The sequence below is a fragment of the Sander lucioperca genome, chromosome 6, assembly GCF_008315115.2.
Source record: "Sander lucioperca isolate FBNREF2018 chromosome 6, SLUC_FBN_1.2, whole genome shotgun sequence".
In the NCBI taxonomy this organism is placed as follows: Eukaryota; Metazoa; Chordata; class Actinopteri; order Perciformes; family Percidae; genus Sander; species Sander lucioperca.
This window is the reverse complement of record NC_050178.1, coordinates 39,615,081-39,643,062: the sequence shown is the minus strand read 5'-3', so window position 1 is coordinate 39,643,062 and position 27,982 is coordinate 39,615,081. Positions and strand designations below refer to the sequence as shown.

General features: G+C 41.5%; 1 protein-coding gene across 2 annotated transcripts in view; it reads left to right on the top strand.

Moving 5' to 3' along the window:
- The window catches only part of cdh4 (cadherin 4, type 1, R-cadherin (retinal)), a 215,606-nt gene that overhangs the window by 12,666 nt on the left and 174,958 nt on the right, over nt 1-27,982 (top strand). The gene's annotated exons all lie outside the window — the stretch shown is intronic.

The window sequence follows — 27,982 nt, the reverse complement described above, 5'->3', positions numbered from 1 at the left end:
ACTTTCTACACACTGTCTGTTTGAAAGAGCTCATTCTGGTTGGATTCAGATGGCTGATTTAAACATCACAATACGGGACCATGCTCCATCCTGTTGTGATGCAGATTTGTCTGTGGGAGGCCGACACATCTGCAAACATGCTCTGCTGACCAGAATAAAAAGAAGATATTCTGCCGCAGAACTTTAGCACGACTTAATCCATTCTGTTTCCCTCTCATCGCCAGCTCTAATGTCAGTAAAGAATTTAATCTTTTTATGTTTTTATTGCTTACTTTGCTTTCTTACCATGAACCCATTATCTCAGCTGTCTGTATGTCTGTTTCTCTCCCTTGAAACCTGCGGGAGCTCATCATTCTACCTCTGACTCCCTTATGAATCCATTTCCTTAAAAAAGTATTTTTTATTATTATTTATTACTTATCTGATTATATATTTAGAGCTGCGCTCACACAAGAGCAGGACACAACTTGTATCCCACACACACACACACACACACACACACACACACACACAAACACACACACACACACACACACACACACACACACACACACACACACACACACACACACACACACACACACACACTGACACACACTTTAACACTTACCGTAGATTTTAATTCATTGTAGCAGAGGCCCCTGTAGGTATACACACAAATGTTAAATGTGCCATTATGCTATTAGTTTTGACCTTCTGATGCTAATCCACCTGCAGACATGTATATTTCTATAGCTCTGCTGGGGAACGTGCACACATTTAAACTGCCAGGAAAAAAAAAAAAGATTCATTTCTAAAGCTGATTGTGCCTTTTGTACTGTTTTCTCACTTCTTGACATATTTGTGTGTGAATTGGATTGAGGCGCACTGTAAATACTCATGAGAAGATAATAGCCATTGGCCAGCAACACTCAGAAATCCACATGAAACATCATTACCATGCCAAAGATGTCCCAGTTGCTCTCACAAACCTGTCTTCTGTTCCATCTGCATAACAAGATGTTTAAAAAAAGAAAATATGCTTAAGATTGATGTTTGGCATTCCAGGCTTTATTTAGTAAGAGGCTGGTAATTCATAGAAGTACAGAGGGAAATCTGGGGTTGAGAACCCACTTTTTTGAAATATGGGAGCAAATCAATAGAGCCCTCATTTTTGCTGGCAACGTACAGACACATGCTGGTAGCATCGATCACAGCTTCAGAAGAATCACGGTTTTCCTCCCCTGCTCCACTCTGTCTCTCTGTGTGCCTACCCTCCCCTCTCCATCACTTTCTCACTCTCTTTTCTCTTTGTTGCCCCGTATAGGTTTTCAGATAAAAATAATAGCTTTGAGAACCAACAGAGAACAGAGGCATAGAGGAGGAAGAGGAGGGGGGTGGTGGTGTTGGTGACAGTGTTTGCGCTCTGCGCCACAACCCAGCAGTAAGACAATAAAAGGCAGTCTGACTAACTGTGGCCTCTGGGAATAGAAGCCTTCTCATTGCCATAAACAGCAATTTAACATGGGTAAAAGAAAAAAACTGGATGCAGCCATTGCTGTGTCATAATGATTACAACCATCATAGGGCTGTGGCAAAGTGATTGATGGCTGTTACATTCAGCCGCCTATTTTAAATGCAGCATCAAATTGATAGCTTTGTAAACCAATCTAACATCAAGGCTAACCCAAATGATGACACGCCAGAGCTACCGCAGATAAATTAAAGATGTTTCACACCAGTTCTGTAGTTTGGTGCTTATTTATTGCTGCGCCTGTGTTTGTTAAAAACAGAGAGATTGTTATGCTGATGGAATTTGCATACAATGGCTCATGTCTGTACCTAAGCATGTAGGCTTTTGATTTGCATCCCACAGGTTACTGACTGAACATGCTGTAGTCATTTCAAATCTAGCCGTCTACATTCTAACCAGAGGACATGGAAAGCTTTCAACAGCTCTCTAAAAGTATCATTATGAAGCAGAGAGTTAAATGTCCTGGTTTAATAAGCTGTGTTTCCCTGCAGGGCTATAGGCTTACAGTGTATAACTCACCTGTCATGAATAAAACAATCACAATCCGTAGATATCTGGTGGGTTTTCTGATTTCATGTGGTGATTCACAGCTTGATTTGCATTTATGTTTTTTTCCAAGATTATATTAAACCACTGAAATACCACATGATGCTTTGACCACAGCGATGGTTCTGCCTGTTATTTTTAACTGATAGCTTTTCCCTCTTGTGTCAGGTTCAGGGCCCGTAGAGCTCATTATCGTAGAGCTAGGTTGGATGTTGGCAACAATACAAGACCCTCTTCCACCTTCAGGCCCTGCAGCATGTTAGATGAACAAGGAGGAGTTGGAAGAAGGCCTGAGCATCAGTGAAGTCATGTGTGTAATCAACATACTCTAGCAAGCTGCATAACAGTGTATGCTAAAGAGTAAAGAATTACCTTAAACTGTGGGGCAGACCCATTTGCATTGGATGTTTGGTGTACACGTACAGAGTTATTTCCATGGCAGTCCAGTACTATCTGTGATATTGAGTCTTTGTAAAGATGTTATAGTCAGATCAAACAGGGTGTTGATGAGTAGGGATGCAACGATTATACATTTTGTTAGTACGATTATAGTCTGAAAAATAATCACGTTTTCATGATTATCACGATTATTATGCATTCATTAATTTCACTGCTAATGTATGAAATAACATGAACACTTTATATTTTTATTTATTGCTGCCTTTTGAATCATCAATCAACATCATCAACCTTTTCATTTAAATTAATTTGAAAAGATTAGAGTAGAGGTGAATCAGTCACACCACGAACAAAGACAGTGCTGTCCTTCTTAAGAAGAAGTTGGCCCTTTGTAGGTCCTGGTGTCTAAAGTTGAAGGAGCTGCTAGACAAGATTCACTTGTCACAGGGAGATGCGCAGCATGTTGCCAAGGAATAAATGCGATGGAGAGATCTCCTTGCAGCCTTATGTCCCACAGGGGATGTAGAGGAGTAAGTAAGTAACGTTAAGGGTAACGTCAGTGACATGATTGAGCTGTTGCGGAGTTTTGCCTCGTACAAACGTAACGCGATCGTCAGCTCGCTCACTGTTAATGCAAACATCGGCTTCTGTCTTGTTAACTGTTAACTGTAACATTACCGTTAACCTTAAAAAGGCTAACGTTAGCTAACTGGTGATGTTAACAAGCTAACAAACACTTAACAACAACGTTAGCAAACAATAAAGTCGCTAGCAAGCTTACCAACTTGGGTTGAACTCCCCGTTTGAGCTGCAGCTGTCCTGAGGTCAGGGGCTGGCTCTGCTCTGTGTTTTCCTGGTGTTTGCTAACTTTATTTAATGTTAAAAAATTGCAGCAGTAAGTTATTCCACCACGGAGAGCCACTGTCACTCTGGCAGACAATACTTGCGGTGACTGGACCGGCGTCTGATTTCATGTGTTCGAGCGTTTATGTTGACAAGGAGGTTTAAGATATAAGAACTGCACACACTGCTGCACATAACTTGCAGTGAGTTAACACCAGGGTTATTATAGTTTTGCATTTTTCATTAGTTTTTATTTTTATTTCGTTTTTACTTTTTGTTTTCAAATTCAGTTTAGTTTTAATTAGTTTTTAAAGCAGGTTTGCTAGTTTAGTTTAGTTTTTATTAGTTTTAGTCTTTTTTCGTAATATATTTGTCAGGGGCAAGATTCAAAAAGGTCAGAAAAAGTATTGTGTACAATGTACATATGATGAGCACAAATATGTAAACAGTCTACACAAGACGCCGCAGTAAGTGCAAAATGTGTCGTGTTCCAGGAAAAAACCTAAATAGCCAATAGACTAAAGAAGACATAACATGAACAGGTGTTTTGAACTTTGGTCGAGTAAAGTGGCAAACTTTTTGAAGTCAATCAACTCACACAGTTGTGTAGAATCCCAGTATCAATACACATACCGGTATTAACTCCTGCTTCCTCCCGCTTGTGGTGTTCCTGCGTATTTACTAACCAGCAGCTATCGGGTCGCCGGTGAAAGCACACCTGTAGTGTTCTCTGTCCTGCAGTTGTCTCCGTCAAGCTGCCTGGCCCTGTATCCATACATCCATGCCCTGTACCGGGGTCTGTTTCGGGGAAAGGGAGCTTTGCGTTCTCCTTTACCTTGTTAAGGTAAGCTAGGTTAGCCTCCTAGCTTGTGTGCACTTCTCAAATGTACTTTCAAATTCGTGGGATTTTTCCCTTTAATAAATGATCCACATATTTTACCACCTTCCACTGCAAGGCACTTGCTTTTATCTGACACAGTCATAATCAAATAGGTCTCTGCCGCTTTCTTCCGACTTTCGGTACCGCCATGATGCCAGGCGAGGGGGATGGACTATGTTGTGTTCAGTTAGACATGGAATTTTGGAATTTCTGGGTTCCCAGTTGGAAACTATATATGTCTACGGCATAGACTGTATAAAACAGGTCTATGGTCGGAAATGTCAACTCTGAAAGATATAACGTTATTTGCTCTATGAAAGACATTGACAAAGACGAAAACTAAGGACATTTATTCGATAAAAACGATTATAACCTTGATTTGAAGATGCCTTTTTCACAGCTATTCACATATTTAATATGCAAAAGCTACATCCACACTTTAACTGTATGAACTGCATCCAAAAACAATTCAGATCGTTACATATATGCAGACAAATTCTTGCTTTAGAGATTGTAAAGATGGTGGCAAATTGGACAGAGTGACCATCTACATTGAATATGCACAATGTACGCACGCACGCACGCACACACACACACACACACACACACACACACACACACACACACACACACACACTGACAGAGAGAGACAAGATCATTTTATTTGCTGGTGTAATTCTATCAAGCAAAGACATCATCAGTAATAGATCACACATGGATCACTCCTCTCCTCTCCTCCTGCGTTTCTATTTTCTCCTTTTCTTCCTTTTGAAAGACTTTTAGATCCAATTTGCGGTCTCTCTGTGCCTGCGTTGCCATCTTTCTCAACTTATTCAGCAGCCTGAAGCTTTGTGTGAACTTCTCTTCACACTCGGGAGATTGTATCTGTCGTTCCACGGATAAATGGAGCAAACTGGATAAGATGTTGACAGTGGACATCCTTTTTCACTATCTTATTGAACATATGATAACTGTGTACACACACAGATGTATTTCTGTGTGCGTACATGTGGAAATGTGTGTGCGCATGCATGCTTAAGCCCCCCCCCCATTTTCAATAATCTTACCACACACCACCACAAGTCAGAAGCAGGGCTCTTGCAGGCTGCATTCTAAATACTCTCAAGGCTGGAGGCAAAGCAACATGAATTTCAATGAATTATTAAACAAGATTATTTATTTACTTCCTCCGCACCTTGAACCACCTAACTGGCAAATCTACATAGCATTTTTTCGAACCTGTGGCACATCTGTATGCATACTTTACTCTCATGGATGAATATTTTCTTTAGGATGTCGAGTTAAGTATATCTCCTGTACACCTTTTGGGAATCAGCTTTTGGACTTTGAAATGTGTAGTACTTTAATTCAAATGGCCTTTGATTGCACATTGCACTGTGCTTATCTACATAAAGAGATTGATTTTAAAATGTCAATTAGCATAATTTGTTTTGTGGCCATCGAGTGCTGCCTCTGAATTTTTGTTTGTTTTAGATTAATGGCATTGTGTGAATCAAGTGGTGTTGTTCTGGTGGGTGAGGGTGTGCCAAATGTATGTGTGTGTGTGTGTGTGTGTGTGTGTGTGTGTGTGTGTGTGTGTGTGTGTGTGTGTGTGTGTGTGTCAGACTATGTTGGCAGTGGGAAAGAGAGATGAATAAGCGAGCAGAGGACTGGAGCCCTGCCAGCCTGTGAGACTTCGGCGCACTGCAGATGAGCCAAACCTCCATCCATTCACATGGAGCGCTTCATGGTGGGGCGACGACATGCTCCCAGTGTCTGTCTGTCTGTCAGAATTTATGTGCTGCTATATGTTGATGTGTACTGTAATTCTGTAGCAGTTTCCATTAACAGTTATTGTGCTATCTTAAAGGCATGATTCATTATCAATCTAAACCTCCTAAGCCAACATCTTTGGTTTTATTATGAAGTTTAAATCTTGCCAATCTCATGGTAAACATCATTATGTATTTATAAAACCCTGGCCAGGATCATTAACGACACAGCAAAAATCGAACATGGCAACGTAATAAATAGCAAACAGCCCACGTGTAACTGAAGTGCAGAGGTGTGACCTATGCAAATAGCACACACATGCAATGTAAATCAATTTAAATGAGATGACACCTCCATTTCTGCTCTCTGAGCCGACCTGTACAGGTTTCTTTATCCCTTCATTCATCCAGTGTGATAAGGAGTGTATGTGAGTGAGTGTGTGTGTGTGTGTGTGTGTGTGTGTGTGTGTGTGTGTGTGTGTGTGTGTGTGTGTGTGGTAAGAAACATCCGCAAGACTAACACTGCAGTGATGGAGGATGCAGCTGGAGGGCAGTTAGATTACAGCAGGATCCTCCTGATATTACTGCCAGCTGGAAATATGAGTGCTTTGTATCAGGACTGAATCAGTTAATGAATGGACCCCTCAAGGCTAATAAATGCACATGAATTTTGTTGTGTTTTGTGAGTTATACAGGCTTTGTCTGTAAATACTGCCAGTCAGGCACAGACACCTTGTCTTCTACCAAAATGTACGATTATTGAGGAACTCTTTGTCAGTTTTACTGTAAGAGGGCTATTGAAACTGCGTATGCCCTTATACTCATGCTGCACACATATTTTAAACACCGGGGGGGGGGCGGACATTCTGTGGCTTTGTAGTTACCTGGACAGCATTTGATTTGAATATGTATTCATTCACAATACTGCACTGTATAACATATAAATGTATGGAGATTTAAACTTATGCACACTAAATATGCTCACAGCGACTTGTCAAAATCTTGATCTGGAAGTCATATTTTAAATGCAAGATCTGAAGTCAATTTTACTGTAAAAAGATATGCAAAATGCTAAGATGAGAACTCAAGGGCGAATTGCTTTCGTCTGGATGTAAACCCAGAAACCAAATTTCAGAGCGACCAGAAAGGCAAAAAGTCACACAAAAGCAAACTTGTGTACAGCTGCAGCTGTACGGCAGCCACCGTGACAAAATCTGCTCCTACTCTTTAGTTTTCTGGTTCTACTAAGATTTTTTTTTTGTCATTATATACTTTATAGTATAATGATATGTTTTTTTTCCATTATTTTGACAGAACAACAGGTACTATTGAGAAACTTCTCTCATTACAAAACAAACCACTGTCATTCCAAACAGATAAGTTTGTAGTAATTGGAAATGAATTATTTCATCATGTTTACCAAGATTGATTAAGATGGTTAATGTTTAGAGATGCACCGATTGACTGGCTGGTGACCGGAATTGGCCGATTTTCACGTGATCGGCCATGACCGGAGACCGGCCGGTCAGTCTGACATATGCCGATTTTATGCTGGTCAAATGCTGTAAATAAATAACATTGTAAAGGCTACCATACACAATGCATAGGAATTATATATAGGCTAGCAAATAATAACAATAAACCCACTATTAATTACATTATCTTAATGCAGTGTAACTACTGTAGCATGTAAATAATGTAAAATACAAACGTGAGCAAGGGTGTTCAACAATCGCCATTATATCGAATCAACAGCCACGTGCAACCTAGCTAGCAGGTGAAGAACACAAACAACGAAATCCAGCTAACAATGAACTGACAACATAAGTTATACGACGTACAGTTCTCAAGGACGCACACGTTCTCTTAATACATCCATGACGCACACACGTGAGCTCCACTGGCTGGTTATCCCTTGGACAGCGAGTCTCTTTTTTTCTTTCTCTGTCTTCTCCGCCGGGTGGCACGCGTGCCCGCTCGCGGTGTGAAGCACCGCGAGCGTATGCGCTATTCTCCGACATGCACTCTAACAATCACTGCTTATAGACAGCCTTTTGTACAAATGCATTACCTGTTTTCCCTGTTTTCATACAAACGTTTAGTTTGCTAAATATATACATTTTTTTTTAGTTGGATATTGGATGTGAAAAGAAGGAAATGGTTCTTTCATAACATTGCACTTTAGATGTGTGTGAATTTCCCACACCAGGAGTAATTTATATAGTTCTATTTTATAGCGATCGATTATCTGTTCAAAAAATGTTCTATGTTCTATGCAAAATGTAAAATGTTCTATTAAAGAAAAGATAGAAAATAAATATTTGTGTGTGCTGTAAAGTGGTTAGAAAAAATGAAATCGGAATCGGCTAAAATCGGTATCGGCTGGTCAAACTTGATGAAAAATCGGAAATCGGAATCGGCCTAGAAAATTGTAATCGGTGCATCTCTATTAATGTTTTAGGAGAGAAAATACTGGCTTTGTCCATTAACAAAAAGTTTAACTTTAACAGTGGAAAGCTTTTAAAAGGTCTGTTAACATTCTTTCAGAGCTGAGCTGGGCGTTATGGGTAGCATTTACTCTGCTCTATAATGCAGAATCTTGCTGCACACTTATCCCATCGGCCCGCCGGCGGGCCGTTTTTAATATTTATTAATATTTCAACATTAAAAATTATTTCACGAATGTGACACTTTTGTCAATATGGACATGTTACACATCATTAGATCGGTTAGATTCTCAGCTATCCAATTCTGAAGTTAATTTAATGGAAATCATAGCAACAAACATGATTCATTTAGATGTACAGACCTCTTAAACAAAAAAAGAAGGATTAAAAGTGATGACTTCTTACCTTTGAAGCAGTTGTAAAGTCTGAATATGCGCCCATTCCCTAATTGTTTATATTCATTTAGTCCATCAGGGTCCAACAATCAAAAGACCAAAAGGGTTTCTCATAAAAATAATCCAGTAGGTACAAAATGCTGTGTAAAAACAAAACAAAAAGTCCGTAGCTAACTGTTTGCTAACCTGCTTCGTCAAATGATTTGGAGAGGTTTTGGCACACCAGTGACACATATTATACCAAATACTGAAAACTCCCTAGCTCCCATTAGGTAAGGACTAGAGATCTGAAACTTTATAGAGGTCTTCTTGACAAGGAGTAGAAGGCATGTGTTGTGTTCTGCATAGTGTGGCACAAAGTATGTTTTAGTTTTTTTTTTTTTCAAAAGTTGCGTTTTTTTAGACGGGACCAAAATAACTATTTTGAACCATGTTTGAACTGCTGTAGTGTATGTTGTGTTTTAATCACATGCTAATCAAGCATATATCCATAAAGTAGAAGAATGTAGGTTTCAAATGAAGCCTCATACATGCATTTTGGCCTTGCAGTTCTTCTGTTATAAGCTTTTCCATTTGGGAACGAGAAATAGACGAAAATCAAGCAAAAGAGGTGGATTTTAACAGGTTAAATCAGTCATTGTCAATTTCTCTGATGACCGTAGGCTACAATGTCCTTTCATTAGGCTTTGACTCCATCTTGTTCTTGCTAAAATTAGAACAATATAAGATTCTTGTTATTACGACATAACTTATTATTTTATAAAAAGAGATGTTCTTTGTTGCAACAAGATAAGTAAAAAAAAAAACTTGTGTCATCATTATGCGAAACCAAACTGATTATTTGAATTCATAATGGCAGAAATACACCGCTGTAGCAGTTTGACCAAAGCGTCTTGGAACTTTCCTCTGTAATATGTTTCAATATGTTTCTGATTCATCTGACTTTCACACAGCTGGTGCAGAGCAGACCTCTGACCTCTACTTCTCTCTGACCAGTCTGGCCAACGGGTTGCGTACCATCATCTCCTCCATGTGTACAGTATGAAGTAGAGTGGAACCACAGGAAGTAGTTTGATGTGTGAGCTTGATGCTATATCTGGCGGTGCTGAGCGCAGGGTCTGGGGTCTGGCAGGGGCCTCCCAGGGGAGCCTCACCTCTGAACTACCCACTCCTGAATGTCTCTTTGAAGTGCTGGGGGAAAAGTTAAGTGCTGACAGGGGTGTATAATGGCTTCCTCAGGTTATGTTATGTCGGGGGAAAGAGCTATGCTGCGTTGTCATACGTAGTCTTGTAAATGCTGCTGAGCCGAGTGCTGCAGTGTTCGAGTTACATGTCCGACATAAACATCAGAGAAAAGGAATGATTCAGACCGGCACTATGCTGATGCGCTCTGACATAATAGAATAGAAAGGATGTGTGAGGGAAGTTGCATTAAATATCTCACAGGCGCCCCCCCTTTCATCACATGGTCACGCACTGCACCATCCACAGCAGGAGACAGAAGAGAGCTGCACTGATGTCATGTTGTCGAGTAGAAACAGGGCGAGGAGCTGAGCTGGGCTAACATAGGCAGACAACAGCGCTGCGCCTGCTGCTTTCTGTGTGTCCGGCCACCTCTGTTCCACTCTATCTTCTGTATGCATTTGCCTTTCTCTATCCCTTCTACATCATCAGTTTTCTTCCCGCCCTGCTCTTTGACATTTATCCCCCTCCTCATTATTCACCCCTTTCTCTGAATGCTCGTTGGTGTGGTCTCTTGTCTAGCTTGTGTTGAACCTTTCTGCGATGCCTCTGCCTATTTTATTTGTTTTACTGAATCAAGGCCACAACAGTGAGCTCTGACAGGCCTCTCCATCATGTTCGGCCTAGTGATTGATCTCAGATGGGCTTCGGTAGACTAAGGACTTACAAAACAAACAAACAGTGCTCACACAAGATGCGTGTGAAACGCCTCACACACACACACACACACACACACACACACACACACACACACACACACACACACACACACACACACACACACACACACATACTTTTCCAAGCGATACTTGACATCAATGTAAAAGCTAAATAATGAAAGTTAAATGAATTGAATTTCTGTCTTGCCTACTGTTTGATTAAGATGAAGCAATTACCAGTACGTTTCTCTGCTTTAGATGTGAGTAAAAGCCCTTTTATTCACACATATGTAGATTAGGCACCATCAGCCCATTAGCATGGATGCTGTGTCCCCTTGGCAGGAGTTCTACTTCTGACATCCAACTCAATCATTTATGCTGGCCAGTGCCAGTGTCCATGTCCAGCACAGAAAGATGGCACATGGGCAGGGGGCCGCAGGCTGCTACTCAGATGGCCTCACTACATTTGTATAAATCAGTGCAGTGCTGTATCAAACACACAGTGTGTGATGTAGGACGGCATTAACATTGTCGATACAGTTTTTACAACTCTCTACACTGGACGATATTGATGCATTAAGCTCTTTCAGTGCCATTACAAAAGATGAAACTGCCTCAGCTACCTCGGTTTGATGGCTACATGAGATGTGATCAGAACTGCACCGCAGTCCGCTTCCATTTACACAGAGGGCTCCAATGATAACAAATGATAACCGTGAGATCTTGGAAGAATAACTGAGTAAAATGGTTGGCCCATTTGACAGATGACTGTGACATGTTGTGCAGCAATTACAAAGCATTTAGAGTGAGCACTGTACTGAGGAGTATGTACATGCACAGCACAGAAGGCTTGGGTCTCATGTGTGTGGGACAGCAGAGGGACACGAGGAGGATCCAGGGGGAGGCCAAGATTCAAGATTTCTTTTATTGTCATTCAGCAAAACACAGAAATGTAAAGCATGAACGAAATTACGAGCATGGCTCCTTTTTAAAAACACAGATTAAAAAAACAGGGTAATAAATAGACCTCTTTGAATATAGAGAGAAGACATTGAGATGGAGAGGTGCACAAACTGTCCCGAGATACAGCGAAGAGAAAACGTTGTTAGTGTTTATCAGAACTCTCTCCTCTTGCTTTCTCTCTCTCTGGATTTGGCTCTATCCCTCTCTCTTCTTAATTTCTTTTCCTGTTATACTTGCCTCACTCTGCTCTATTTTCCATTGTTCACTGGTGCCCTTTAAACCTTCGCCCTACTGGCCTCGTTCCTGCATAAACATATTCCATTTACAGTCAGTTACTTCATTCAGATAACTCTCAGCCGGCCCTTTAAAGGAACACGCCAACTTATTGGGACTTTAGCTTATTCGCCGTAACCCCCAGAGTTAGATAAGTCCATACATACCCTTCTCATCTCCGTGCGTGTTGTAACTCTTTCTGACGGCTCCACCGGTAGCTTAGCCTAGCACGGATCCTGAAGGTAATTGGTTCCAACTAGCCTACTGCTCCGAATAAGTGACAAAATAACGCCAACATGTTCCTATTTACGTGTTGTGATTTGTATAGTCACAGTGTGTACAAATAACAAGGTCACATGAGACACAGCTGTCTCTAACCGTATATAAACTGGGAACTACTTTCTCAGAAAGGCGAAGCACTGCTACTTCTGCTACTTGGGCGGAGTGATATGCTTGCAGCACCTGAGAAGCCCCAAGCAGAGAGTAGAAATGCTTTGCCTTTCTGAGAATATAGTTCCCAGTTTGTATACGGTTAGAAGATGGCTGTGTCTCATGTGACCTTATTTGTACATGCTGTGACTATACAAATCACAACATGTAAATAGGAACATGTTGGCGTTATTTTGTCACTTATTCAGAGCAGTAGGCTAGTTGGAAACGGTTACCTTCAGGATCCGTGCTAGGCTAAGCTACCGGTGGTGCCGTCGGAAAGAGTTACAACACGCACGGAGATGAGAAGGGTATAAAGTCCCAATAAGTCGGCGTGTTCCTTTAAGGTCAACTGTGTTGAACTTAAATTATACTTCTGCCAAATAATTTCATAATAACAGTAAAATGTGCAATGGGGGGGGGGTTCTTATTGCTGTGTGATATGAATTCCCTTTGGTTTGTTATTATCGTTGCCCGCTGAAATGCCACCAAATGTGACATTTAGACCATCCGAAGCTCTGTTTCATTTCTGTAAAAACAGATTGGATTTTACATGCTTAAACTGTAATAGTCATTCTTGGTGTACATACAGTATGAGGGGCCACTATGTCTTCAGGAAGCGTTGAATCAAGGCTATACTGGGAGTGGAATGTCAATTCCTTTCAGGGTGAAAGCCATCGGTAGCTGAAACACTAAGTCATTACTCCTTAATTGAATTGGAGTTGTACTGTTTTCTTGGTTATGTGCTGGAACAACAGAATCAATTCTCATCAACATCGGCATGTCAGCGAGAGACTGAGTTTGGTGGGGCAGAAAGGATGAGTGAGTGAAGTCATGAAATTCCCGCGAGCTCAGGACATTAATGAATGAGCAGAACTCGCCTGTCACTCTGGAATTGGAGCACACACACATAACAATAGCCCTTTCCCCAATGAGGAGCGGGGTGCAGGATTGCTTGAATTTGCTTCTTCTCTCCCACAGAGCTTGGCATTCAGTAGAGCGTTCCTTATTCAGAAAAAGCATCCGTGGCAAAATAAAACTAGTGCCATCTGCTCCATCTCCCCTTGCTTCCCGCCACAAAGCAGATGATTATCAACTGGAGCCTGTTTAGCTTCAACAGAGCACTGGAGCATTTTAGCCAGCAACCAAAATATCAACTGAATTTGGGAACTTTTGACAAGTCGCAGGCTTCCTGTTTGCAATTCTCTGTAATGTGCTTGTTCTCTGTACACATGATCCATTGACATTTTATGGAGTACAACACATTCTGAAATACCCGACATAATGACATTGGATGTACAGTAGCACTCTGAATGCTGGCTTCTGTATTCTCCACTGTTAGCAGAAATTCCATGGTGATAATGGGCTGCTCTGCATCAAGTAACAGTGTGTGCTTTGAAGGCTGATATTTTGCCTGCAAGGACAGACATTAATGGCCAAAGGATAGCCAGAAACAATAGAGGGCACTAGAAAAAAAGACCACAGGGGTCCATTCATACCCTCCTGTGCTTGTCTTTATGGAAAATATGTATCTCAGCAGGCCACTGTGTCACATGCAGTGTACAGTCAAGAGAGGTGCACACTAACACACCACAAGCTGTGGTTACACGTGCATCCTCTGATGACTGAGTATGTCTTATGAGAAATCTTTAGATAGGGTAAGGTCTTGTTATTCTATATTTTTCTTATTATCAACAGATGCAGATCCTGAAATACTGCAGCTTGTTCCTCAGTGTCATACAGTTCCACTGTTGTCCAAAAACGCTTAAAAACACACCAATGATCCACGGCGTTGTATTGAATGACATGTTCCCACATTACCATAACTATGGGCACTATAGTTTATTATTCAGTCAATCGCACACACTGAAAAATGCGAATTAATGCTTGTTTCCATCCACTACTGGTTGTGATTATTGGGAGTTGGTTCATCAAGATAAGCAGTAGAAAACCATTATACCACTGCAGAAGAAGAGGGCGCAACAAGATGACGTAAATAAACGAGCACCAGTCAAATCCCAAATGGTGAAAAACAATGTAGAAATCTTGATGGAAATATGACATTTCTGTTTGTTTCATTCCCCTTTGCCCCGCTCTCTCTCTCTCTCTCTCTCTCTCTCTCTCTCTCTGTTTATCAGACCACAAATGAGACAAGAATTAGCTTGCTAGCGCACCAAGAGTGTAGTGGAGCCGGCAGCACTGGAGACCTTCGCTGTAGCAACTCGAATTCAGCCAGCTGAGCAAAGACCCCAGTGGTGGCCAATGGCACCAGGTGCTGGGTGAAAGTTGCTGCCCCCCCTCCCCGCTTTAATTCGGTGGGAAACACCGCACACGTTTCATTTATTCGCTAAATCTTTGCACTTTGCCGCATATTGCTTTTATCGATACACCAACCTTAGCCAAGCGTAAAAACTGATATATTTTAAGACTTTTGCGAAATTTTGCCATTTCCACTCAGGTTTTTTTTATGCGCAAATTGAAAATGCGCATAAAAACAGGTGGATGGAAACGCATTTACTCTCTGTAGCACATTCTTCTCCCTCTCTCTGGCTCTTTCCTTTGGATAACAACAGTGGACCACAAATAATTTGGGAGATTCCTCAGTGCAAACATCAAATGCAGCATCATCCACTGTGGCATTCAATATGAACGCTTTCTCTTTTATGCAAATTGGTGGCATTCTTTTTGCTTGTCACCCTCACACTGTTTGAGACAAGTGTATGTCCTGCCTGTCATTGTACATACAATGTCCACCCTATCACAAAATGGATTTTCAATAGAAAAGGCTCCCTCCCCTCCGCCCTAATCCGATTTGCAGCCTATTTGTATGCCTTATAAAAGCCTTAAAGTCTGCCGCTTGGCTTGGCTAGTCTTTTTTTTTTTTTTTAACATCACAGATCTGGGAGACAGATGACATGAGGACAGGGAGAGAAAGTGGAGCAGAGAGATAGAAGAACAGGGATGAAGACATGGAGGGACAGAATGTAACGCAGCGAGGCAGCCTCACCAATATGCAGAGAGGAAGACAAACAGCCACAGCATCCAGTAGTCTACATTGTCTCTCCACTGCTGCTGTTTTTCTCCCAGTCGGAGCTAAAGCTGAATAAGTTAAGCAATAATGTATCCACTACTCATATGAAAAATGGAACACATGTCAACAGTCAATAGCACACACAGCAGACAAGTGTAAACAAACACAGAAAAACGGAGAAAGAAAAAGATTACACACAAATCATATGAGGGGATTTCACAGTGAATCAATTATCAGAGCTTCTATCCGTGTCAGGCAGGATCAGGCTACGAGGTGAGCCTGAAGGGTGGGAGGTTGAAGGGATTAGAGCCCACAGAGAGGAGCAGGAGGAACAAGATGGCCACAGAAGAAGGAGGATGACCAATCAGTCAAAGGGAGAGTTTTTAGACTAGGTCAGGCTTTGAGGAAAGAAAGCCGTGGACCATAAACAACATGCAGGCTTATTTTGTAGAGGCTGTTCCAATAAACCGTGACACCTTAAAACCTGTTTACGTCCTGTAATGTGCCTCCTTTGATAACACCAGGTTAAAGAGCCTAGGCTGAGCCTAGCAAGTTTCCAGCTGTCACTCTTTGTGTTATTAGTGGAACAAGAGTGGGGATTGAGAGGAGAGTCATCTTTGCTCCAAGCCAAGAGGATGCACTGCACTGGAGCTATTTGTTGCCAATCCTTCTCCTTAACACTTGTTGTGTGTGTGTGTGTGTGTGTGTGTGTGTGTGTGTGTGTGTGTGTGTGTGTGTGTGTGTGTGTGTGTGTGTGTATGTGTGTGTGAGCATGCGGTGATTGCACGTGTGGGAAGACATTGCTATTTGCATGAGGTTCACATTCATTAACAGTTCGTACTAGAGAGCATAATTAAAAGCTTGCTGTGTTTGTAATTACCCTGTAGCACCTGTTCCCCCACTGCATGTATCCTCTGCCCACAACACAACACTCACTGTCACATTCTCTCATAGGTGATGTGAAGGCCTCAGGGGCACAATTTATTCTTTCAAGTTAGATGAGATTCATAAAGTTGAGATTCAACTCATTAAATCAGAAGAGTCATTAAATGGGATCAGAACAAGAATAAATGGGAATGTTGGGGCAACCCAAAAGCAATGCAAATAGCAAAAGGACACAAATATTAAAATGTGGCTAATCTAATATTTATACTGTTGTTGCACGATAATGCCGGCGGCTTAATGGAGACATAGTTTAACCAGCAGTGAGATAAATCGTTTCACATGCATACATGTGTTCTTATACCTGCACACACATGCATGCAAACATGACATATACTTTAATTCTTTGAGTAAAAGCTATACCACTAGCTGCCCTGTAAAGGGCTCTGCATCTCTGATGAGGTTTGCAGCAGCAGTGTGTGTGTGTGGGGGTGTGTGTAGCATTTATACAAATATGTGTCAGGGTGTGAGACAGCTTTTCACTCAAGGGCCCCTCTGATGCGTAGTGACACCTTAGTATTTTTGAAGAAGTGCATTACCAACAGGAGAGGCCCTAAAGATTCAGCCTGGGACTTGGACTGGACTGGTTTGTTGAGTCAGGAGCCTCTCCAGGAAAGGAGAAAAAAAGCGAGACTAGTAGAGTTAAGGGAATAGGGATGAGCTGAGAGATGATGTTTCATTAGCTTAAGCATTACTCACCAGGGTTGCTATTTCTCTCAGCTATAAACCGCTGTCTGCTGTAGTGTGAGGGAAAGAGAGAAAATGGAGATTTCAAGACAGAAGAAGTGGATGAAGGTGAGACCAATGAATCAGCACAGTCTCTTTAAATGGGTAGCGATTTAGTGTTGCAGTTTTATAAAGTTAGAAGACTAAAAAGAAACGGATTTACCAAATAATGGTCAAAATCTATGCAGCAGAGGCAGTGATATCCTGAATTTGAGTTCCATGTATGGGTTAAGATTTAAAAACACCAGATCCTACATTTCCCATAATGCAGCTTGATATAATCTTTCATTAGCCCCTCTCTGCCTACCAAACACCCATGTGTTTCAAATTCCACATCTCAGTTATAGATTTGTGTTCTTCAAATAATTTTTTTCAGACTTTGGAGTGAGCTCTCCTAAGCCACTCCTCATGATGAATAGACTGAACCTGATGTGTAAAACCGGTGAAGGGCCCCTTTAAGAACTGACAGGGTCAGTGGTAAAGAGAGGGCAGTAAAGTGGATGGAAGAATGGGAATAAAGGTGGTGATTAGAAAGAAAGGAAATGAATGGGAGGATCTTGGAGAAACAATTGATTTGAATGGTGTATTGACTGCATTACTTTTCAATGCAAACCAATTCTGCCCACTCTGTCACTGACTGACAGTAAATTATTCTAGAAACCTATAAGGTTAAAGGTAGATGTGTAATGACTAGCTGGCACAATTAACAAATGGATAATGGCTCCCACCTGCCACCTTCCTCCTGACCTGATGGCTTTGCAAAGCAAAGCCCGGTAATGACACTAGTTTCATTCAGACCACAGTGGGAATTTCTTTCAGCTGTCTAGCATGATAATGACCATTTGGCCAATTTTCTCTCTTTTATCTGGCCTAAGCTTCCTTTTTCTCTGAGACACAATGTCTTAAGGTTAAAATGTCTCCTTATGGGGTATGATTTAAGGCCATGGTCACACAAAGCTGACTACATTTTAGAACACATCTTTTCCTCTCTCATCCACATGAAGATGGTGTTTTTCACACCCCAAAGCACCACTTTAACAAAATGGATACATCTGAAAAATGTCATGTTAGTGTGGATGGAGAAAGCAAAGGCTTATCCCACCTGAGGACGTAAGCCTTCCCAGCTACGGTTGGGTGCTGACACCTCCAACGCTTTATGTGTTTATGTCATTGTGGATGCCAGAATCACATAATACAGGTTGTGTCGGCCACACTGAAACACAATATAAGACCATGGCGAGCAGGAGGGGACAGGAAGGAGGTTTAACCTGCTGAGACTCAGAAGAGTCACTGGGCCTGTCACATGTCTTACCAGGCCATGGCTGTAATGCATACCTTTGTTGCTTGCCACAATAAACAAGGAATACAAATAGATTTATTTGTTTTTCAATTGCTTTTGTGTCAGTGTGAACAGAGAACAGTGATGTACAATGCTATCAGTTCTCACATGTTAACAGTGTTTACCTGTTATACCGTGGACATGGCTGAAACCACCACCTGACTTGTAACTGCCTTAGTATTTCTTGTTTGCTTCGCTGAGAGCAAAATGAGATAAACCAGGGACAAAACAGCACCAGGGGCGTGGCGTGTGAGCAAGGTCGGCAATTAAATGCACTCCCTCCATATTAGCAATTAGACAACCGCTCCCATTGTTTAAGCTTGCAGAAGCCCTGGGGTGGGGTGGGGGTGGGGGTAGGAGGGATGGTCAGGGTGAGGACTATCAAGTTTACACAGGGGATGAATAGAAAATTTGATAAAAGCAACAGAGCGTGATCCCACTATACTAGGGCGCGTTTGTCTTTCAGACTGATGGAAGAAGGTGCGGAGAGGTGCTCTGGGAGGCCACAAGAGAGAGAGATGGCAAATAGACAGGGAGGGGGATGAAGCAGAATCCCCACACAAAGCACACCATTATTTTAGTGGCCCCCCTCTCCTGTGGGAGACTTGGCTGAATGTGCCCCTCCAGGAGCACAACTCAGTCAAGGCAACAGTGCTTAGCTATTCATTTATCTGAATAACAAGTGGAATGAGGCAGAGAACGAAGCAAAATGAGTGCAGGTGGGGAAACGGTGTCTGTACACGACTCAGATTAATACTCTGACAAGGAAAATGTAACAGATGACACTATACACTGTACCGAACATGTACCACTGCTGGGCCATCAGTCTAACCCAGCTACTGGTGATTTTACTCAGACCAGTTATGGGGCTGGGATTTGATGTAAAAGCTTTCCTCTGCACTGTAGATCCTGTTGAAGTTGCAAATTGTTTTAGCCTCTTGGCTTGGCTAGCGTCTCCCTGGCCTTCCTCACTACCTACATAGAGCTGGCAGCAGCACAAGAGGAGCTGTCCTACTTCTAGCTGTCCGTGCTTCTGTTTTACACTGTGTGGCTTTGGTACGGTGCGGCTGTGTTTTGATTTTTAACATGCATCTACTTGTGCTAATATTAGAGACATTAGGTCTTTTTGAAATCGGTCCCTATCATGGAAATAGTGCACAATAGTGTGTTCGCCTCTTTGTAGTGGTGTTCAAATTCTCAGCGGTTAATTTCATTCACTATAGAGTCCACTATAAAATACCCACAATGCACAGCTAATTTGAGTGCACATACAATGTACATTTTACTCCTGTATACCACAATGCAAAGTGGTCGTGTTTTCCCGGAGGAGAAGAAGAAGCACAAGTACTCGTTAGGTCATTCCCTATATAGTTCACTATTTAATAAACACTATAGGAAATAGTGAGGGAGTGAATGAGGGAATGGTTTCGAACAGAGCTTAAAAGTACATTCACATACCATGTATTGTACTGCTTTGTGGTCTCACCTTTATTGGAAGATCTCATTTTGCTGATTTGTAAAATCTCTCACAAAGAATGCTGAAAGCGGCACTGATTGCCGGGTCAATGCGTAGTTAAAAACCCAGGTGAAGACTGCTGATTTATTCTCTTCTAGTGCGCTCACATCAAAGGCAGATTTTTATCTGCCTTTTACCTTCCAGTCGCCTTTGGCCATGCGTTTAAGCAACGCCACAGACAGTTGAAGGTTCTGTCAGCTGCTTGAGAACTCCATAATATCCGCTGCTGTAGCTGCATCACTCAGCCCAGCCGCAGCCACTGCCAGGAGGCTGTACACTTGCACGGCATCCTATTGTAGCCCCCTGCCTGCTCCCTACGGCCTGGACGCCTGTTAGTACACTGGCAGGGAACAAGCGCTTTAGCCCACCTAAGAACAGGTGATCCTTCACAGATGGAAGAGGCTGCACCCAAGGGAGTTCACGCTCTATCGTTTGCATCTTTGGCTCATAAATCTTTTATAAAGGATGTCAGTTTTGCTTACACAGAGGGGAGGCAAATGCCCCTCAGGACCAGGATGAAATACAGGTACAAAAGGCTTCGGCAAGCTTTACTTGGTTTGTGTGTCTGCATTGCTTGTGTGCGAGAGAGCAACTTTATTTGTGTTACTCTTTGTGCAACTATTCTTCGATTCTAATTTGGTGCGTGTTCCCTCTTAAATGTGCTTATCATGTTACAGCATATTTACCATACTAATGGCAGTGACCATTCAGATGCAAATGAGTAAAGGCTGTGTGGAATGTATCCAAATCCCCCCTCGCATTACACTGGATTCCTGAATCACTTAGTTTCAATATGTTTTCGTATTGTACTTTGCTGGCGTACTATTCTAGTGCACAAAGGCAGCAGTGTGCGCGCATTATTCATTCTCTTCTCAGTGACACATACTGTATAGATCTGCATGCATTTAGCTGAGGACAAACATAATGACAAAACACATTCCATTTAAGATGCTTAGCAATGTGCAAACACAGAATCCAGCCTCTGTCTTTCTTTTCTTCACTTCTTCACTTCTTTGTCTCTCTCCCCCCCACCACCTGTCTTTCTTTAAAGGAAGTGGTGGTTCACGGACTATCTGTTCTATCATGGCTCTAACTGCTTATGACATCAACACTGTTTGTTTTGATCTAACTGTCTCTGGCAAATGGCTTTTTCTGAGGCACGGCAGTATAAATTTACACATTTAGTACGAAAACAGGACTATCAGGGAGTCACACAGATACCCATGCAACCAGCCTGTACTGTCCACTGCTTTTTTATTATGTCAACACAACTTTGCTGACAAGCAGCTGGCCTTTGTCATTCATGTCATACATATCAGGAATATTTTACCTTGGTCAGCCCATCAGAAGAGTAGATGTGAATGAAACAGTCTTTGGCGTGTAGAGAATAAAACAGAGCAATGTAGACAGCTGTATCCTTGTTACAATGAAATCCCACGTCATACAGATAAGAGAGTTGGACTCCGGATCTTCCTGTAAATGTCAATGTGCATTTATGCACGAAGAGAGCCATTGGGTTCCCTTGATAATTTCCGCCACCCTGAAGTCATTGTTGCCATGTAATTGTATTTGTGCAACTCACCTGTTTGCTAGGGGAATGATACTGGCTCTGTAAATCGAATTATGTCGTTTATCCCGCCACTAATGAGTGATTTAATGATATAAGTGTGCTGGGCTAATGCCAACCCGCGGCCATAAGAAAACAACGTCCCACTCGGGCGTACTTGCCAGCCAAATGAACGCCATTATTGCTTGTGTGCTGCATGAGTGGAGATGATGAACAGGAATTAATCACACTGATATTTCCTCCAGACTTTTGTGTTTGTTTCTTCAGTTTCACCCTCTTTCTCTGCCTGTCACACACACCCTCCTTGTCTTGACATCCACTGCGCTCAGCATCTCTGGCTGGATCTCCATCTCGCCATTAGTTGTCACCATTAGTCTGTCTTTCCTTCATAATTTCTTCCGTTCCTGTTCGCACTATCTCTTTCTCTTCACTTATCTGTCCATCCATCAAAATTATCTACTGTAATAATGTTGTGCCTTAAAGTCAAGGCATGGAGCAGGGAGGTGAAAACACTTCAGCAGTATTACAGATGGACGTTACTTTGCCAGGATATTACAAGCACTAGGCTGCCCATGGCATACAAATGAACTGCCACCAGATGAAGAGAAATGCAATGTTTTATTATCATATTTCCCTCAAGCACTTTACTCTCATCATACTCCTGTAAACCTATATTGTATTTCCACTGTATGCCATGGAATGATTAGCAAACATGCACGTTTCAGATCAACATTCATGCCTGAGAGAAGCTGCTAGGGTGCAACAGTTGAGCAACTTGATCAAGCACAGGGGACTAAAAAGTATTTTTTTACCATCTAGCCTTAAAGCAACAAATAGGGGCTTAGTAATACATCCTTTTCTCTGTTGGGTTGAAAGGAGAGGGAGAGTAAATGACTATTGATTGGCCAGCCACAGGGTTGGGGTTCGCGGCCTGCTAACTGCTAGTCTGGCTGAGTGGCTATTATTAGCATTGCTCGGCATGTCTTGCACGACCCAGGTAAGTGGCTGTCCCTGACAAATGCTGTTTGCCAGCCCAGTCCATTATCTTTGGGGAGCAGGATGACCGCTGGGCCTCTTTGCTAATATGCAAGGAGATGCTTATCAGTTCAAATTAAGAGGAAGCCCTCCCAGACACCAAGGGATGTAATTGTTTTTGACAAGCCACAGCCCCGCAGCCTTGAACCCTCTGGAGAGAAAATGGATGCAACATTGGTAAGGGAGGGTAAGGGCTGAGTGAGGCGCCCAGTGAGACGGCCTCCTCCTTACATTCCAGTGGGCTGATATTAAGGTTAATCTGTTTCGTCTGAGGGTCTATCAAAAGGATGCAGATGAATTTGTTTTCCCCCCCGAGTATGTGATCTAATATGGCATCAGATCAGTTACGTTGTCATGACACGACACAAATTAGTTGACATTTAAGATTTCAGAAAGTCTTCTAAAGACTTTGTGCTTAGACAGTTGGTTTGCAAGAAGAATTATGTAAAAAGAAAGAAAGAAATGAAATCAAAGTGCTTTAGAATGTGTTTTTCTTTGCCGAGTCAAGAGGCCCAAAGAATCAGCCATTTTTGAAAAGACACTCTTAGGTTTTAGCTTACAACTACAACAATCATTTAGGAGATATCTGACTTACCACTTCATGAGGAACAAAATAGAAAACTTACAGATAATTTCCCTGATATGTTTATGCATTAGACAGATGCAGTGGAGCAAATACTTTGTCAGGACTGTTCCTGTGAATCCATCTCCATCTGAGAGAAGTTTACTTACTATTACACCACACAACAGGTGACCTTGATGAATATCCACTTCATCTTTAAGAGACATTTTTAAAATTTTATTTGTGAAGCATTTACACTTTATTAAAGTGCTCATATTATGCTCATTTTCATGTTCATAATTGTATTTAGAGGTTGTACCAGAATAGGTTTACATGGTTTAATTAAAAATAAAAAAAATAAAATAGTTGTACTGCACATTGCTGCAGCTCCTCTTTTCACCCTGTGTGTTGAACTCTCTGTTTTAGCTACCGAGTGAGGCATCTCACTTCTGTTCAATCTTTGTTGGGAGTTGCACATGCGCAGTACCTAGGTAAGGACTACTAGCCAGTCAGAAGCAGAGTATTAAGGCGTGCCACGCTAGCAGCTAGGCTAGCATTATAACGTATGTTCCAAAGTGGCGCACGTTCATCATGGAAGTAAAGGCTGGACTGCAATAGAGCAGTTTGGAGCAGTTTGTGAACAGTGTTTTCTGTTAGAGATGGTAAATCCCTTTTGGGTGGACTTTGGGCTTTTTAACTTTGTAAACCTATAACATGCACAAAAAAGATATATAACACAATAAAGGAAAGGGAAAAAGCCAAAAAAAGCATAATATGAGCACTTTAAATATTAAAATACAGAGTCCACTTGTTATTTTAAGATCATTTTTCTACTCTGGGCTATTTTTAGCCAAAGTGCTGCTAGTCTACCAAGTTTTTTTCTGTCCATCTGTTTTGTGAGTTATTCGCTCCCAGAAGTGTCTTGTAACTCCAGTTCACTATATAATCTGATGGCTCATGTTTTGCTGCATTGGTAGACAGGTAGAAACTAAAGAAAAGTGAAAAGTGTCTCCACACCTCTGTGCCCCCAAAATTAACGGAGACATCTGTCATCTGTCAAATGGCCAAGGAATAGTGTCACCTCATGTCATGTTAGAAGATAGGGAGCACAAAAAGACAAGAAAAATGCAGTCAGAGAAATTATTTCCATGGTCGCATGGTCTGCTTCCAGAGGCTTGACAGGGTCTTCGTATATCCTATGGCCTTACTGTATGTGATACATTTGGCAGCCACAGACACACTCATACATATTCTGCATCCCACGTGCCTCTATCTGCAAAATCAAAGTGCTGAGAAAGATCTGTTCGATGGGCATGAATACTTCTGACAGCCCATCCCTCAGGGAGATACAGTAGGTTTACTAATTGTTGGTTTTTACTGGCTATTGTACACTCCATTTGCCAATATTTATAGCACAGAAAGACAGAGAGATAGCTATAGCTGATCTCACAGAGATGGGACATAAAGGGTATGTGTCTCGGAAGATTGCACATAAGTGCTGTTTTAGGTGTTGCCTTAGAATATACAATAGAGATGAACAGCAGGGGTTCACTTTGGAAGAGAGAAAGAAATGCTTGACAGATGGGATGATGTGGCAGTCCATTATGACATTTCCAGCATTCACACTGCCATAGTCATTTTTGGAATGTAACTAAGTTCATTCACTCAAGTACTGTACTTAAGGTACACATTTGAAGTACTTGTACTTAAGTATTTCCATTTTTATACAACTTTATATTTTTATTCTACTACATCTCAGTGATTTTAAACGTTTACTTCATTTATTTGACAAGCTAGTAACTTTTCAGATTACAATTTTTCATACCATTCCTGTCCAGTAAAAAACATTTATCTCCAAATTTGGTAATTTTGAATGTTTGTGATAAACTGTAGGATGAAGTGTTCCTTTATTGGTTGAGGAGATTCTCCTACTTCTTAAAGGTCCCATGGCATGAACATTTCACTTCATGAGGTTTTTTAACATTAATATGAGTTCCCCCAGCCTGCCTATGGTCCCCCAGTGGCTAGAATTCGTGATAGGTGTAAATCGAGCCCTGGGTATCCTGCTCTGCCTTTGAGAAAATGAAAGCTCAGATGGGCCGATCTGGAATCTTCCCTTTATGACGTCATAAGGATGAAGGTTACATCCCCTTTCTCTGCTTTGCCCACCCATGAGAAAGAGAGAGACCTCATGGCTTGCAAACAAGCAAAGTGGCAGTTGGTCAAGGCCACACCCCCACCCTCCACCTTGCCCCCCCCCTCTCTCGTCCTCAATAGCATTTAAAGCTACAGACACAGAAATGGCACATCCTAAGGAAAGCTCATTGTGGGACTGGCTCTAGTGGCTGTAATTCTGCACCAAGGCTGAATTTCGGGAAAGAGACTTCAGATACAGTATTAGGGGACCACTAAGGTCTATATAAAAGAGACTTCAGATACAGTATTAGGGGACCACTAAGGCCTATATAAAAGAGACTTCAGATACAGTATTAGGGGACCACTAAGGCCTATATAAAAGAGACTTCAGATACAGTATTAGGGGACCACTAAGGCCTATATAAAAACATCCAAAAAGCAGCATGTCATAGGACCTTTAAGCTAAATAAAGTATTTAAAACCCTCTTGCATCAGCTGGAAAATGCATTGTCACAAAGCTGAAAACAGGGCTGTTTTTCTGACACCATGAAAAGTGAACTTTTTAGAGATAAGTAGTTTTTACAGGACAGCGACGCTACAAACATATGATTATCTTATAGAATATAATGCATTGCTGTAGATTATACCCATCAGTATATAATGGAGTTAACATTAGCACAACCTTAAACATCTACAGCAGTAACATGCAACATACACATTAATGCAGCAGTAATATTGAGCCAATATGATAGTAAAACACTGACAGGGAACATTTTACTGTACAATGAATACTTTTACTTTTTATACTTTAAAGCTTTAGTGCATAACTTTTTGATATTAATGAACGTCAGTTACATTCAAGCCATGGGCGGTGTGCGGTCGCCGAAGGCTTGTATCATGTCATTACTTAGAATTCCTCATGGGGGTGGCAGAAACTACGCACTATAGCTTTAATTACATTGTGCTGATAAAAACATACTTTTACTAAAATAAGATTTGAATGCTGGACTTGTAGTGGAATATGTACAGTGTGGTATTAGTACTTTAAGTAAAGGATCTGAATATTTCTTCCACCACTGGCCATAGTCATTGTCATTGCTATGGATCATAGGTACACAACCTCTGGATGTAGTTTTCAGCTAAAAGTCATATGGGCTATTGTTGGATTTTAATGTTGATGTGTACAGTATTACATTTTACAGTCAGTGCTCATTAGAATTCGCTTTTTTTACTCCGATGCCAGAAAAAAACAGACCCAATTTTTTTTTTGGCTTTTCCTTGGAAATTTTGGTTCAAGCTGCGTTTGCATTTGAGCCATATGGTCAGGCCCTGCTGCAAGCTGTTTAGCTGAACATGAATACAAAAGTTAGGTACCTTGAGACATCATTATGGCTGAGGAGTGGTGTTTTTTAATAAGTTTGGACAACTTTGAATAGAACATACTTTGATTTGTTGATTTTTCTGCAGTGGTCATCTTATAAATCCACTACCTTTATCTGTATGTATAGCACAGCAATCATGAGAAAATAGGGTTAGACTGAGCATAAGGATTCTTGTTTCTTATTGTTTTATCTTAAACTTAGGGTATCATTTATCAAACATTTTAGCTGTTTTGGAAATAAGCAGAAAATGATGACAGTTGATGGGGTTCTAAATCCTATGTGTCATAACAAAATGCTCACAAATGCAACCTAACATTTATGGCACACACGCACACACATACACACCAAACAGTATCCTTAACAGTCAGTCTCGACACTGAGATCTGAAACCAATTTAATATCTGTCATGTCCCCATTAAAATCAGAGCGTTAATTACACCTTATAAAAAGCCTGTCATGTTTCATAATCCCACAAGCAGCAACAATTCAAACTCAATCGGCCACTCAGATCTAGCATTGAGTTAGCACACTGTCAGTCTTTAATTGAATGGTTGTCCAGGCCAGGCACAAGGCTGCCAATTTAAACATGTTTATTATTCCCCATCTAGACCTTATATCTGACCTTGGCGCTTCAGAGGCTCATTCTTTCTCCTGGCAGCTCGGTCTGAAGGAGGTTGTGAGCTGCCAGTGTGCCAGAGGACAAGGGCTGTGTTACATCCGGTTGTGATGCAGATCACGTTAGCCTGCCGTGTGCTGGCTGGCTGCTGAGAAGTGACTAGTGCTCACATGTCTGACCTGGCTGTTTTACCCTCAGTTCATCTGTTTCTTCTGCTCCGCTCTCATCACCCACGTACTGTACAGTCATTCTTCCCTGTGTGTCTTTGTCATTAATTTCTACTCTTGTGTAGGATAGAGGCTACCAACTCCTGGGATTTTTTTTTATAATTCAAAAAAGTGAACCATCCTCCAAATCAAACATGTTCTTTAATAGCTCCTTTAAATCTTAGGGTGTTTTCACACATGAAAGTCCGAACCAAGGTCCGGACCAAGGTTCATGTTTTTGTTACATTGTATACATTTGATCCGGTAAGTTTTGGTTTCACACTTCAGTTATGCAAGCGCACTAAAGATCTAAACGTGACAAAACTACGTCCTGCCGTCATCACATACGTGGGCTGCGTCTCCAGATAGTTATAATTGATTGGGTTGTAGACAGGCTTCCCCGTCCTCTCGTATCCTCTCTCTGTATCGGAGTTTTTTCAGCTGACTGCTGCTCTCCCCTACTGCCGCGGCTCTTTTTGTTTTGTTGTGTTGTTGAGAAGCGAGACACGGAAACTTTCTTTCTGGAGAATTTATTCAGAGACAAACGGAAACCTACACTGTAC